The 16,010-nt window shown below is 50.9% G+C and overlaps 1 protein-coding gene across 3 annotated transcripts in view; it reads right to left on the bottom strand.

Annotated features, from left to right (window-relative positions):
* SLC45A4 (solute carrier family 45 member 4) overlaps positions 1-6,763 on the bottom strand; it is an 85,791-nt gene extending 79,028 nt beyond the window's left edge. For 2 of the 3 annotated variants that reach the window (XR_012583579.1, XM_005479637.4), the window contains exon 1: positions 6,342-6,763. The gene's annotated coding sequence lies outside the window, so the exon portion shown is untranslated. Of the gene's footprint in view, positions 1-5,781; positions 6,306-6,341 lie in introns of those variants that run through there. The other variant, XM_005479636.4, reaches the window with a different exon arrangement.
* Between the last annotated feature and the right edge of the window lie 9,247 nt (positions 6,764-16,010).

Raw genomic sequence — 16,010 nt, forward strand, 5'->3', positions numbered from 1 at the left:
TTTAAAGGAGGGGTATGAAGTGGCATCAAGAGCAGTTGCCTCCGTGGCAGATAAACCATCATGTTGGCCACTGTGTTTTGAGAAGATTTAGGGAGAAGGTTTGGGAGAAAAGAGATATCAAAAACTCTGTTTTACCCAGGCTGGGCTTTAGATAATGATTAGACACCCATGAGATATCCTGGAGGATCAGATGTCACTGGAGGATCTGTGCTTGAGTGTGCATTAGCATGGGAGCCAGCTCTGGGCTGCTGTTGGGATCAGGCAGAGCCCACAGGGTGGAGGCAGGAATGTGCCAGCCCCCAGTGTTTCATTGATTGGTTTCAATTGATCAGTTGTGTAGAAACAAAGCAAATAGTTTCTGATCTGTTGGATGTTGCAGAAGGTGTCAGGTTTGCTTGCAGCTGCTTGAGCTTCCTTTTTCAGCTGATCATGCACTTTCAGGATGGCAGTGAAAAGTCCTTTTTGAGCTGGGCTCAGAAATGAAAGAGAAGATCTGCTAGAGCAATGGGCTGTCAGACAGGTTTTCTTTCCCTCTGAAATGCATGCAAGGGTGCCTACTGAAAATTCCATGGGGGCAAGCATGGAGGGGTAGGCACCAAGTGTGAAAGTCATCCTCAAGCCATTAGCTTTTTCCCAGTGTGGCCCTCCCTGTAAGCCCCACAAGAAGAGTGCCACAGTCTTTTTTGACCCAGTTTGGACACCGTGTTCATTCAGTTCTAGCATCCATAGCCTGGGAGGAGAGGGAAACCCTCCCCTTTATGGCATGGGTAATGTGTCTCTCCTTTTCACAGCTACCAAAATCTGGCATTTCCTGTTCTATTATCCATTTCCTAATACTTCCCAGGACTTAAAGGCCAAGACTCCAGAGAGGGATTAGCATGGACTTGCCTTGGCCGTGGATGACCTTCACTCTCTTTAGCAGTTATTCTTTCTAGAGGATTGAGGAGGAGAAAGGGAGGGTGAGCCACAGCTAAATCCTGTTCTTGGATCTCCCTTCAGTCATTGAAGAATGAGCTGAGTGCCTAAATGAACCCAAAAGGCACCATGGGGTGAGGCACATCACATCCAAGCTGGACGTGGTGGCCTCTTCCCAAGTTCCTGAGCTGCCACACGCTCCAGCCGTGCTTCAGCAGGCAGGACAGCCCAGGAACTCTGGGGACTGTGACTGCGCTGCTGCCAAGGCTCTGAGCTCCCCTCTGGGCGACTGAAAAACAGCAAAGACACAGGTCATGAATGCTGTCTGGAGTGAGTGACCTGGATGTGTCTGCCCAGACTCGGTACAAAGAGGCAACGTGGCCCCGGCTCCGTTGCTCCCAGGGCTTTGTGCCGGAGGCTGAGGTGGATCCTGTCCAAAGTGTGGAGAGCCACAGCTCTTGCCCAGTTGCAGGAGAGGCCTCTGTTCTCTCTGGTACCCAGAGAGGCTCTGCAGACCCGGCTGCACAACAGACTGGTCAAAATGGATGCCAGGAACATCTCTGTCATCACTGCCAACCTTCCTGATTACAGACTGCTCTGCAGCCTAGCACAGCTCACTGAGGGGGAATTCGGATGCTCTGATGAGGACTGCATAATATATTGGCAGCTGTCCATGTATTTTCACTCTTGAGACCACTTAACTTTTTCACATATCATGCCAAGCCCCCCCCTGTGCAGCATCACTGCTGTGAATTTTGTAGGTTGTTAAAGTTAAGCTGTGTTTTTCTTTATATGCTGATCATTGCTTTCTCTGTAGACTTGGGTATATGAGAATTGTTTTCCTAAAGTCTCTTGCCTCTCTTCCAAAGCATAATGAATCCTCTGACCATGGCAAGAAGAACCTGGCTTACCACCCAGCTCATTCTCTCCCTTCCCAACAGGCATTTGCTTGAAGTTCATGAACACAGGAATCAAACCCAGAAGTTCCCAGCTCACGGCACAGTCGTGATTCCAGACAGAAGTTGGTTCTATGCCTGACAATTAGGTAAGAATTACCTCAAATACCCTCAGATAGGTCTGACAGGACAAGTGCAGGAGGCATGGGAGGTTGATCAGACTGACTCCAGTACTGCACAGGGACAGGGCTCAATCCAATCTATCCACTGAATCCATGACTATTGCGTTTGCTTCTTCTCTCCCTTGTAAAATTATATGATGAAATGTTTTTCCCTGGGCATTTTCTGCTTCTGAACATTATTTAGTGCATTGCATTACAAATAATGGAAAGTACTCAATTTCTGCTCTTTTTTTGTTTGCTTGAGGGCCAAATTTTATATCCCCCAATCCTTTTTTGGCAGGTTAAAATTAATGGACTTTTCAGGGCAATCTAGGGAGAAATAGAGTATCAGTCTCTTACCAAATGAGACAACATGGGAAATGTTCATTAGATCATCTTGAATAAATACCCTTTTTGTCCTGCTCTTCCCATCAGATCAGTGTATGGGGTACCAGGGCCAGACAACTAGGAGAAGCACAGCTGCTTTTGCTTCCTCCTCCCTCCTGCATACAGAAATGAGGGACATGAGAAGATTGCGAGCTTGGATCAAAAACTAGTGGCTGCCAAGGAGTAGAGCTGCTCCTGTAGAAACATCCCTCCATCTCTGCCATGTGGGAAGAGAGGGATTTTGGCCATTTCTTTCTCTTAGTTATGAGCAAATAGCACATGGCCATCACTCACCACTAAGAAGCCCAGTTAATGTATCTGGTGATACACCCTGGCTGCCCTGAGGTGCTCTTGTGCAATGGAAGTTAATAAATTGGGCCAAAAAAATGCCTTAAAATCTCCTTGCTTCCACATTGGCTTAAACTCCGGGTCAGAGTGACCTCAAAATACACTGGGCCATAAATGAGACTCTATAGACATTATCCATTTCCCTCCATGTTTGCTTTTTACCACCAAGAATTCAGCTGATTTAGTATAACATCCCAAACAACAGGAGTTAGTGTCAGTGTTGAAGGATCAGCACTGCTTCTGCAACCCCCTGCATGCCAGCTGGGCAGAGTCAAGGTGCCCTTCCTGGGAAAGCTGTTGCAGTGACAAGAAGATGAAGGATGTGTTATTGGACTAGTATATATATGCAAGGTCCAGGATCTCAGATTTCTGCAGAAAGGTGTGACCTTGTCTAACTTAAGTTTGGAAATAGGTGATCTTTAAGATCCCTTCCAACAGAAACCATCCTGTAATTCTGTCTTCAGCAGAACTGGTGACTTGAAATGGTTTAATGCTCAATTTTCCTTGAGAATACCCCTCAGACTCCGTGCCCACCAACACAGACACACCAGTGCTACGTGAGAGCCCTCCCAACCCCTGCCTGCCATTAGGGAAAAACAAGAGCTGGCATGAGGTGGTAAATGCTGCCGTGCAGTGTTCACAGAAAACCTGTTTGCGTGGGATGTGCTGGAAAAATTGCTCAAGAATGGTGCATCCTCATAAGAAAAATGATCTGGCTGCTGTTCAGGTCAGTGGTTTTGTATCAGGGCTGCAGGCTGTGTGGTTGCCTCAGTATATGGTGCAGCCTCTGGCAAAGTGTTTGCTGTGCATGTGATACAATTCCCTTTGCTCTGGGGTGTTGGAGGCCCTTGCCCTCACCCAGTTTTGGGTCTGGGTCCTTTCTCAGAGCAGCTTGCACTGGCACAGAAAGTGCAGTGCCTTTCTCTCCATGGCAGAGAAAGGCTGCCTGTGGATGTCACCCCATAGAACAGAGCAGTCTGGATCAGTTTGCTGGTGGGGCTTCATCTTTTCATGGTGGGAAGGTGTGAAGGATAAAATGCTGTGCCCATGTGTCAATAGCAAGTGATGGCCAGGATTCTGATCCCTGCTGAGCAAAACAGTGACTGTGCTTCAGAAAGTGGATGGAGAGGTTTCTGAAAACACAGATCATAAACCAGCATTAGTTGCTGGAGAAACTAAATTACAGGAATGCCCAGGTGTTAACTGGTCCCTCCCAACCTCTGCCTAGCAAGCTGTCAACAAGGCACAAAGGGGCAGCCTTCGCTCCATCTCCTTTTTCACATTAGATGAAGAGGGAAGGAAGAAAACATCCTGAAGATATCCTGCCAGCTAGAGAGCTGTAAAACCTCCCTCCCTCATTGTTCTTGCTCTCATACCAGCAGACTCCTGGCCTTTGACAACAGCAACACTGGTCTGTGCTTGGTTCCTGTACCCTTCAGGACTAGAACCACCAGCAGGACTGCCTCTAGCCCCTGTGATTTCATGGGGTGAGGTTTAACAGGCATGTTTTAATAGGAATGCTCAGTAGAGAGGGCCCTTTTCCCTCAACAGCATTAAACAAAATAATACAAATACTAAATTTAATGAATGAAAATGAAGTAGCCCGCCAGGGTAGGCTGCTGCTTCTGCAGAGGATGTGCTCCTACACTGCTGAATGGTTTGGTTCTGGTCAGTCCTGAAGCAGCCACTGGGAATGAGATCAGAGTAAGGTTAGCACAGTAAGTGGCCGAGTAAGTGGCCAAGTAAGCTGAGGCACAGTTTGCAATGTAAAGTTTAGTAGAGAAATGAGGAAGGAGCAAATTCTCCTTTTTTACAAACACACAATATCTCTCAATTGTGGCTTTGTGCATTGCTGACAAGTGCAGACAGTGATGGGTTAGTACAGAGAGCACTCCCTGACATCACAAACCCTTGTCCCCTTCACATCCCAGACCTGTCCCAGCACACACCAATGCCACCTCTCCCTTTTGATCCCTGGTCACCTTCCCTCTAGGAAGATTCACTGCTATTTGCCTGCCTTTTCACCCTGCCAAGTTGCCCTCCATGGCATTTTCACTATGCCACCCCAGCTGGAGCTGTGAATCAGCTTGGACCTTGTGTCCTTGCTGTGTCCATGCAGGAGATCCTATGGGAGCACCAGGCATTTGACACCAGCTTTTGAGGAACAGGCACCAGTTTTATCCATGAGACGCCCAAGACCATGAGTGCTGAAAGCTCCAGGAGGGATCCCCATGTTAAACCCTGCCAGGCTGTCCTTTTAAAAGCACAGCCCTGCCTAACACTCATCATCACAGCTACAGAAATTCCTTGGCTGCACAGCCAGGTTTGGGGTACAGGGAGCAGTTCACGTCTCTTCTCCCCAAACACAGATGTGCTTTCACACTCACACACAAAACTGGGGTGGTAAAAACTTCCCTGTGATGGATCTTTCACAAGCAGCGTTTCTGGGAAGGCCTGGCATTCAGATGGCAGGCAGGACAGCTGGTATCAGCAGTGCCTGTCATTGTGGTGTCAGGGCTTTGCAAAGCAGGGTCTGTCTTTGAAAATATTTTTTAAAAAATGTTATTAAGAGTAGCCCTCTAAGCTAAGGTCTTCCTGCTCCTGACTATCTCAGAAGATAAATCACACCAAACAATATTTTCCTGCCTTGGGATTATTGTACCATTTCAAAACAGCAGCCTGGTCTGATAATTGTGCATTTTAACCCCTCTGCCAGGCTGCCAGCAAGCATCCTTTTCCCAAATTAACCCAACCACAATGAGCTGCAGCAGAATCCACATAATTGCTCTTTTTTGCTCCAAACAGCCCGATTTACAAAGGGGACATAACCAGCCTTGCTATATTCATTATTCCTAAATCAGGTTGCGGTATCTTTATGCTCAGATACCGCCTTTAATCTCACACTCTGCCTTCAGCAGCACCTCTGGCTGCAGCAATCCCTTAAGACGCCCTCTTTCCATCCTCTCCCAGGCAAGCAAGCCAGGGGGCTCCCGATGGAGCCGGCAGTGCCCCGGCCCGAGCTGCATCCCCCCTTGGAGCCCGGCATGCATCTTCCACCTGCGCGGAGCACTCACGTTGGCGGCAGCGCGGATCCCTTGCAGCAGCTTAACTGCGGCTCATTGCTAACCCCGGCCGGCGGATCGGAGCTGCTCTCCGCAGGGCTCAGACCGAGCTGCCTGCATGACACCGAGGCATCCCGGCTCGCCAGCTGACATGTCAAAGCAGCGTCGTGGTTAGCGAGCTCATCACCAAACCGGCTGACAGCCCACACGGCGGTCCCTGCGCTCCGTGCCGCCGCCGCCGCCGCCGCTCCGGGTTCGCGCAGCCCCGTCGAACTCGGTGTTGCTATCTGGCGTTTTCTGCCGGTGTCTAAAATAGCATCAGCAACGTTCCCTGTTGATTTCCCCGGCAGGGCTTGCTGAGCTATGCCGGGGACCACGGCTCCCGCAACCTGCCTGCACGCAGCATGTTAAAAACATTTTCTTGCCTTTTCCCTCCAAAGGAGTGGGGAAGAGGGAAAAAGCCCTGTTGATGTTTTTCTGCCCAGTTACCAGCAAATCCCGACCTGAGCTAATTCTGCTATGGCTGAAAGCAGAGGATGTCTGCAGTGCATGAAGCTGATTTGCTGACTTACCCTTCATCTCTCCCAGGAATGCCAGGTGAAGAAGCCGGCCTCCCGCTCCAGGAAAGAGCCACAAGAAGCTGGGCAGCAGCCACTGCAGAGCCTGATCAGAAGTTCTCTCCCTCTGTCACAGTGTGTGCAGCTTGCCAGGTATAGCCGGGATGAGAACACCCCGTGCTTTTCCCAGGATGAATGAGATCAGCACATATTCAGTCAAGGAAAAAAAAATAAATATATGTGATGGTTTGAGACCCAGAGGAAAAGTGTTGGTCCACAAGTTGCTCTGCTTTACTACTCAGGATTTTCTGGGGTGAATTTCATGGGGAGAGGAGTTTCTCCTCTGCATTTGGTGTTAGATGTGTTAAAAAGCAAGCAAATGGTGGTGATATCCATGGGGTAGGCAGGAACCCATCCTTAGCCACAGGAGGTGGAGGGCATGTGAAGGGCACCCTTACAAGCAGCAGAGATGCCTTTATAACCTGCAGGCTGATGCCTTTTGACTCAATCCAGCACCTTGCTGTTACAGCTCCACATGAGCTGTGCAAATCCAGACTCTGCTGGTCCCGGCTTTCCTGTGTGAGGTTGTTTGGATTAAAATCTCTTCCACCTGGCTGCTCCATGACTCCCCAGGTTGACGAAGTCCCTTTCTTCTGCCGTGTCCTTCACATCAAGCATCTCTCAAGGCTCATCACCTGCCTGTCAGGCTGGGGATATCACTGAGCTGAAGCCCTGGGGTGACAGAGAGGCAGGAAAAGGGCAAGAGATGCTCAGAGGACTCAGGTGGGCTGAAACATTTTGGTGTCAGTGTTATGTCAAAGAGAATCTTGTATCTCTGGGTCTCTATTGTTGTGCTGGGGGGATCCTGTGCTCCAGTGCAAGAGGCTTATGGCATGGCAAGAGTTTTGATGTCTGCCTTGGTCTTAGCTAATAGTTGGGAATCTGTGGTGCACAAGGAATATGGCATTTTCCTTTAGTCTTGGAACTAGAGTGACTGCACTGGAGGAAAATGAGATAATTTAGTTAGGATCAGGCCCCAAGGCTTGTGTGGCTGGGAGCCCAGCTCATGTCCCCAACTCCCTGGCTTTAGCTATTGCCAACCCCCATCCCTTTCTCTCTCCCAAAGCCCAGTGCCAGGAGCCACTGAGGCACTGACCTGTGCCACGGACTCTCTGCATAACCCAGGGTGTGTCCCTGCACCTCCCATCCCACTCATCTGCACAAAGTTCCTGTGCAGCTCATCCGTGCTGGGAATGGGCTCCCTGCCTCCCACACCTGGCCTAGGGCTGGAATGTGGGGTTTGATGTGCCTGAGACAGTCCCTGTGAACAGGCTGAGGGGAAGCCTGGCTCCCCTGGTGTCCCTTCAGCAGGATGCAGCAGGGTAGGGTGCTGTGCTCACCTGTCACCTCCCAAGGCCAGGTTTGTTCTCCTGCATCAGCAGAACTCATGGATGGCTGCCAGCCAGGCCCCAGGGGAAGGTTTATCCCACCTGCACTCCAGGTCTGGCAGAGCCTCAGGCTACTTGGTGCTTGTCCAAGCAAGCTGGCTTCAGCTGGTGGATGTGCTCAGAGCCCACTGGGCGGGAGAGCAGGCAATGAAGCAATCATGGAGGGCCAGAGAAGGTGCAGGAGAAAAGGCCTTTTGAGGATAAGCTTGGCAGGAGTCCTGGAGACATGGATCCCTGGGCCCAGTAATCTCTGAAGTCATAGCACAGAAGGGCAGTGCTACATGGGTCCCTCTTTGCAGGATGGGCAGTGGGGATGATGGACCTCCCATCATCTCTGCAGAGCAGCTTCTGCCTTTGACCAGTGAGGCGGCTATGGGCATGTTTGGAAGCTACACACAAGACTGAACTAACCTACCTCAGCTAAGGCTTGGATTAATTAGTCAATACATGTTAAGTGCTGCAAAGATTTAAGGCTCTGCTTAATTGTTAAGTAACTCAATCATCAGTGGCTGAGTGGGATGCCTGAGGCAGAGAGTGGATGAATCAGCCTTCTCTGGCAAGTGCAAGGTAATGAGGGAGGAAATTTTCAAGGCTGGGTGACAGTAGGATGGGTTGGTTAGGGGACAGCAGCAATTGCTGAGGTCACTGGGACTCACACAGGTTGTCCAGAGAAACTGTGGCTGCCCCATCCCTGGAAGTGTTCCAGGCCTGACTGGTGGAGCCATGAGCAACCTGGTCTAGTGGAAGGTGCCCCTGACCATGGCACGGGGTTGGAATGAGATGATCTTGAAGGTCCCTTCCCACCCAAACCATTCTGTGATTCTGTGACTGGGAGCACTTAGGATGTAAAAAAATGGTCAGGTCCTGCATGGAGCAGCCAGCTCTAGGGAGTAGGAGTCCCTTAGGTGATGGAGGGGAAGGCAGTGGTTTCATAGAAAGAGGTAAAGGACAATGAAGAACTTTATTGAGCTCTTCAGGCTTGTTTTGGCCAAGTCACTCTGAAAGAGATGGCTTTGGGGCTGAATCAAAATGCATTGGGGGGACGTGAGAGTGGTTTGGGTGAAGTGGGGAGCACTAAATGTGCCATGGACTCACCTGACTTCCCTGCAGGGACTGGCCCCATGTTATAGGCTTGGTTAGGACATGGATCTGCTGCTGAGGAGCCAGCTTGTATCCTGCAGGGACAGTTCTCCATGCAGGGATTACAAGCTGAGAGGGTTCCCATCAGGAATGTTGGTGCAGTCCATCACCAGCCTGAGACATCTCTTCTGCTGCCACCATACAACATGTCCTGTCACTCAGGGCTGAGTTTCAGACCTGGATCTGTTGCCTTGTTTCTGTGCCAGCAAATAGCATTTTCCACAGTCTCTCTATTTGCCCCTACCTTGCTAATCTTTGTCCTCTGCTTCTCTCCATGTGGGAGCTTCCCAGGTATGTCATGGAGTCTGCTCCCAAAGACCTTTGAACAGCAGAGGAGTGTCCTCAGAGTGTTTTCCAGGGTGTTTTCCACCGCCTTTGGAAAAAAGGTCCCCCCTTGAAGGTGTAACTCACTGATACTGAAGCTTTAACCCCAGGGTTAATCCCGATGCAGAGGTGACTTCCAGCCACCCATGACCATGGTATCTCAGCCAGATAAGTTGAGAGACTCTTTGGCACTGTGCCTCATCCACACATGTATTCCCAGGGCTTTCAGTGAGGCTGGATGTGGGAAGGACCTATGTACCTGGCATCACTGTGGCTGGAAAAAACCTCTGAGCGCTGCCCTGGTGAAACATTAATATTTTCGGAAACAGGGAGCGGGTAGGAACAGCCTGTACTGTTGTGACAGAGCTGCTTGCATGAGATGAACCTCACTGCCAGGGTTGGGATGGGTGCACGTGGCTCATGTGGGATAAAGGTATGAGCTCTGGAAGGGCCAGCAGGACAGCATGGAAGCATTGGCAAACAAGCCATAACTGCTTGCTGTCTTACCCTGCAGGCTCCCACATCCCTGATCCCAATCCTTGCCCTGCACTCTCTGTACAGAGCAGCACCGCCACAGGCAAGCAGCCTGGCTAGGTTGCCTGGTTCTTGGATTAGACCTGCCTTATTCTTGGAGAAGCTGAAGTCACCAGCAGGCAGCCCCTGTCCCAGCACCAGCTGCGGGGCTTGGCGTAGCTTTGCAAGGCACCCCTTGACCTCAGCATCGCCCACGTCCTTACAGCCTTGCTTTAATCCTTTTTTAATTAACTGCTGAGGGGTGTGATGGTATCAGAAGGGTGGGAGGGGGGTGGCCTGGGGTGTTTTGGGCTTGGTGTGTGTGCCAGCCAGCTGGGATTGTTGTGAGCGTGTCAGATCTCACAGGCGAGCGCTCTCCTCCAGATTCGGCTGCAGCTCAGGCATTGCGCGGATCATCCCTGCGGCTCTTGCGCTGCTCGGGGATCCTGCCGTGTCCCATCCGGCAGGTGCTGGCAAATCAAAGATTCCTGTGAAATCGGCAGCTGAAAGGCACAGAATGACTTCTCTGCTGGCACAGAAAGCTGGGGAGAAGGTTTGACTTCAGTCAGAAAACCAGAGCAGAGATGGAGTGGCCACAGGATGTCCGAGATGGGGATGAGGGTGAGCTCAGCAGTTTGTTGGTCACTGAGATCATACAAGGGGTTTGGGTTTGTCAGTGCTTGTGGTGGGTTTTCAGAGGGATTCAACAACCTGCTTGTCTGGGGTTTGACTTGAGGACAAGGCATATCCTGGCTTTCCACACTCCCTACATCTCCACCATGGGGCACCTCCCTTGCCCAGAGTGTCTCCAGGGATCTGACGCTCCTGGGGAGAACAAGTTGCACACTGGACACAAATGCCATGAAAGTGGCTGTCCCCAGGCTTAAAGCAGCCTCTCGCTGAAAGGATGATCTGGGGACAGATTACCTGCCTCTACCCACAGGCCTGCAGGAAGGCAGAATGACTGGAACTGAGATCCCAGGCTGCTGGCACTGCCAGGATCACCAAAAATGTGCTGGGGGTCAGTGGAGACTATAAGAGCACATGATGTGGAGTCTTAATAAAAGTACACCCAGATCCACAGGTCCTGTGTGTCTGTCCTGCACCCTCACTGTGATTTGAGAGAAACTTGTCCAGCAGATGTTGATTTGGCCTTTCCTGGCCCTGATGTGGCTCTTGGTTTTTGAAGATCTAAGAAAATCTCCTGTAATGTGGCCCTGAGGGGAATCAGGGGCATCAGAGCAGGGAACAGAGCACAGCTGTTCTTGGCCACTGTGGATGATGAGACACAGCTGTGCCCAAAGTAGCAATGAAGTTCAGAAAAGAAGGAGCTGACCTGGATGAGGTGGATGTAAAGACTTTCCAAAGGGTGAACAAACACTTCAGTCCCACTTGGAAAACCAAACCAAATCCAGTGATGTGGAGCAGAGGCCAGATGTGTTCAGTCAGTCTGATCCCCTCCTGGCTTTGACTGGTGGAGGCTGCAGACCGCTGTGAACAGCCACCTGTGGTAGCTGGTGCTCAGTAGGTTCTCCATTGCTGGAAATCTCCAAATCAACACAGCAAAATGATTGCTCAAAAGGAAATTGTGGGCTTGGCAGAAGTGGTCAGTGCTGGGTTTTGCAAGAAGGCGGATTGCTGAGCACTGTTCATTCCATGTGCCCTAAACCCTGTGACTCTGAACCAGATGCTGGTCACTGGTCCCTCTTAGACAGAGTCGTGAGAAGCTTTGTGAGTGTTACACGGCCAGGAGGTGCTCTGCAGCATTGCTTACAAAATCTGTGCTTCCTGTGCACACAGATTTGGGGAGACTTTGACTTTGAGGGAGCCATCCTCATGCCTTGTCTTTGCACTGACCTCACACAGTGAAAGTCAGTGAAAATGTGTGGATTTTCACACATTTGAGTGAAACATGTGGATGTGCAATGTCTCTGCCTGCAACACACTTGTCTCCCTGCAAGAAATGCATGCAGGGCTCCTGCCCACCCCTGTGTTTGCTGCCCCCCTTCCCAAGCTGCTCCCTTGGCACTGGGATGTGCACATGAAGAGCAGAGCACCAGAGAGGTGCTTAGTGAGAGAAACCTGGGCTTTAAGGAGACAATGCTTAATCAGAAGCATGACCAGAAGGTGGAGGGCAAGGAGATGGATGCATAAATTCTCCTTGATGCCTCAGACTGCTGTCCTCCGTTGAAGCTGGGAAGTATGGCAGCAGCAGAAGCCTTGCCCCAGCAGAGGCTCCAGCGTGGGAAGAGATTGCTCATGGCTTGGTGACCTGAGAATCCTCCTTGACAGAAAGCTTTCAGAATTGTTTGGCCACATGAAGGTCCCCTCAACTGCTGAGATTCCTGCCCTCCTTTTGGTTATGCTAAGGTTAAGGTTTAAAAAAATCCTGTGAGTCAAGGCCTCATGAAACCTCCCTCCAAGTACAGGAATGCTTCGCTTTGAACTTTTGGTGTTGGATTGCTTTTTTCCCGCTCAAGATCTGCTGTCTCTGGGGTTGGCATGAAATCAAATGCTCTTCAGTGAAGTCAGCCTTTAGCTGGAAGCAAGTCCAGTTATTCATCCCCTTTTCCCCACTGCAGCCAGATATGTGTTGCTCTTCTGAAGCAATGCTGCTGGTTTTGTATCCCTGCCCCACAGCCCTGCTGATCTGCAACACAGAGGAGCCTCAGAGCCTGGCTCAGCACTCAGCAGCAGCTGGTTCAGCTGGTGGCAATGTGGGATTTTGCAGGCACCAGGCTGTGTGAGGGATCGGAAGGAACTCAGAGCTAACCTGCCTCTTATTGCTGGGGATGAATCATGGCAGTGTCTAAGCTTCAGGCAGCAAAGAGGGAGTGGAGCAGGGCAAATGCAGGGTCACAGAAAATGGGATTTCTTCATTCCTCAAACAGTAGTTCAGTTGTGCAGGGCTGTGGTGCTGCTTGGCTGCTGTTTTTCTGCACTCTCCATGGTTATTCCCCATGGGGCTCATTAAAAGCACAGGGTTTGTCCCCATGGCACTCCTGGCTTGGAGAAATGGCCACAGCTCTCTGCAGAGTGGAGCAGAGCAGAGCACATGTATTCACTTCAGTTCTGGGGCTGGAGAAAGGGTGGAGCAAAGGAAACATGGAAGGGCATCAGCTGGGGAGATCAGGAGGTGCTGGGAGGGGAAGGTCTGCCAAGAATGGGGCATGGCCCCAAAACCAGAGCTCCTGACATACCCCAGGGGCTGTGGGATTGACCAGCCTGGCTGCACATGGTCTGTCTGTCCTTCCCACACCCTGACCTGTGCCCACAGCAGAAGTGATCTGTGGGACACAGCAGCCCTGGTGCAGACTCTGCCAGGTCAGACCAGACCTGCAGGCATCAGGAGATGCCCAATGACTGCAGGCAGTGCTCAGCATGGGGATGACAAGCCAGCAGGACCACAGATGAGACAAATGGGATGTCCCTGCCAGAGGCAGGTTGTGCCTTGGCTTTGTGCTGTTGAGCTGGTGCAGCTCTTGGCTGGTCAGCCTTGGGAGGAAGGCACCTGCATTGCAGAGTGTGCTCAGAGCCAGGCAGCCAGGCTGCTCTGCACCCTGGTGTGGTGGCACTGGGGTGTGTGTCACCTGTGGGGCTGTGTCACCACTTTCAGTTCCTCCTGACAGTGTCTCAGACAATGGGAATTGTGCTGCTGTTCCCTCAGACAAAGGGAATTGTGCATTAGCATGGAGAGCTGAGGAAGGCACAGAGGGAAGAACTGGCAGGGGAACATTTTATACCCCAGAGCTGATGGCCAAGTCAGCTTTGTAGATGTTTCTCAGCTTGTCTAGAGTGGAGTTTTGGCCATGCTCTGAGGGATGGAGAACCTCTGGGGTTGTTCCACCTGGAAAAGACAAACTGGGGCTCTGAGGAAACCTTGGAGGCCCTGCCAGGACCTAAAAGGGCTACAGGAGAGCTGCAGAGGGAGTTCTGACAAGGGTCCTCAAGTGATAGGACAAGGGGCAATGTCTTCAAACTGACAGAGGGCAGATTTAGATGAGATGTTAGGAAAAAATTCTTTACTGTGAGGCTGTGAGGCACTAGCAGAGGTTGCCCAGCAAAGCTGTGACTTCCCCATCCCTGGAGGTGTTCAAGGCCAGGCTGGATGGAGCCCTGAGCAACCTGGTCTAGTGGAAAGTGTCCCTGCCTATGGCAGGGGACTTAGAGCAAGATGATGGTGAAGGTCTCTTCCTACCTAAACCATTCTATGATGACACAAAAATAAGATGTGAAAGAGAATAAAAGCCTTTTAAGAGCCTTGATTTTTCCCATGCAAGGCTCCTGTCATGCTGGGTAGAGATGCTCTGCTCTGGGACCTTGCTCTGCAAGGGCCACAGGAAGGCAGGAGGCAAAGGCAAGCACAGGGATCCTGACAGGCCTTGAAAACAGAGAGAATTGCATGTGCTCAGTGAGAAGGAAGAGCTGGCAGAGAACCTCCCCCCTCTCCTTGCATCTGTCCAGTGCTGAGCAAACACCAGCTGATCTTCCTGACACTCGCAGAAGACAGGGAAGCAGTACAGCACCATAGTGGTCAGGCAGTGAAACCACAGCTGCAGTGGCAAATGACAAATGCTGCACAAACCCACCCCTCGGGCAGGCTCAGCCCATCAGGAGCAGGGCTGAGCTGTTTCCCCACAGCAGGTCAGGGACAGAACCAGAGGGGAGCCCAGACATCCTGTCTTGCAGCTCCTGCTCTTGCTTCTGGGCCTCAATGAGCTCAACCAGCTGGAGAAATAACTTCCCAAGGGGGCTGTAGGGGTGAGGAAATAATTAAAAGCTGATCTAGGCTCCTGCTTTGGAGGAAGAAAACTCTCCTCAATTATTTTCTTAATGATTTAAAAGCACCCTTTCATCTCCAAACTGGCAGGAATCTTCTATTGTTTGTTTCTCTTATGTTTGCTCCTAATCAGTTTTCGCTCAGCAGAGATGGAGATGTGGGAGCCAATTTATCAGGCAGAGCAGAGGAGACACATGAAATGGAGTGGAGAAAGTTAGTTATCAGCAAATACTTAAAGATTTGCTGCCAAAGGTGCAGGAGCTTTTTCTTGCTGCTTACGCAGATATTTGACAAATAACAGGAAGAATTTGTTGGGAGTTGATTACATTTTAAACCCAAATCAAAATAAAAGTTTTCACTTACAGCATTCAGACTTCCATGCCCACAGCAGCTGTGTGTACCCACCAGTCTGGCACCAAACACTCAAGGCCAAGTCATCTGCCCAGGGCCCTCTGCAAAGCCATGGAGGACAAGGGATGTCACCAGCTGAACCTCTCCATCCTGTCCCATGTCTGAAAGTCACCAGGATCTACTCACTGGCCTTTGTGTCCTTTCCTGAGTGTCCTGAGGTGGTGTATGGAGATGTGCTGGGATCTTGCTGGCCTGTTCTGCCAGGTGCCACCAGAATGTGCTGCTTGTGCAGCCCTTCCCTGCCATTTGTTCTTTCTGGTGCATCCACACAGAACATCCACCTTCCCTCCAGGCTGAACATTTCTGTTATGGAGCCCTGCATGGCAAAGGAAACCTTTTCCACTTGGAGAGTGGTCAGGTACACAGGACACTGTGCTATCTCCACACCTGGAAATAACCACAAGTCACCTGGGTAAGATCCTGACCAAAGTTTGAAGATGACCCTTCTCAGAGCAGGAGACTGGACTGGAGACACCCAGAGGACCTTTCTGACCAAAATTATTCCATTCTCATCAGATAGCATACAAAAGAGAAGATCTTTGTTTAGACAAGAGGAGAGGAAAGAGACGGGGGAGCAATAATTTCAGTGCCCTTCATTGACCTTACTGATATACTTTGAATTATCAGCTGTGTATGTGACCCTGCTGGCTGCAGAGAAATTGTGCCCTTTCCCTTCACAAGGCTCACAGGGACAGGCCTGCACAACCCCTGCCTCCTTCAGCTGATTTCAGAGCCCAGAGTGGGGACAGAGCTGTATCCCAGTTTCTGCCAGGAGTGGAGGCATTAGGGAACAGGCAGCTTGCCCAGCTCTGCAGTGACACACTGGCAGCAGCCAGACTCCAATCTCTCAGCCCTCTCCGTCTCCAGCCAGGCTATCTCCAAGGATATCCCTGTGCCAGACTGCAGATATGGTCCTCTCCAGGTCCCTCCTCTGCACAAAGCCCCAGAGTGCTCACCAGGGTCCCAAAGCAGTCCCAGCCCTGGCTGCAGGCAGGCAGAGATGGTCCCCACCAGATGGGAACACTCTCCATCTCCTGTCCATCTCTACAACCTGAGGTGTGTCTGAGG

Source organism: Zonotrichia albicollis, chromosome 1 (genome assembly GCF_047830755.1).
Source record: "Zonotrichia albicollis isolate bZonAlb1 chromosome 1, bZonAlb1.hap1, whole genome shotgun sequence".
In the NCBI taxonomy this organism is placed as follows: Eukaryota; Metazoa; Chordata; class Aves; order Passeriformes; family Passerellidae; genus Zonotrichia; species Zonotrichia albicollis.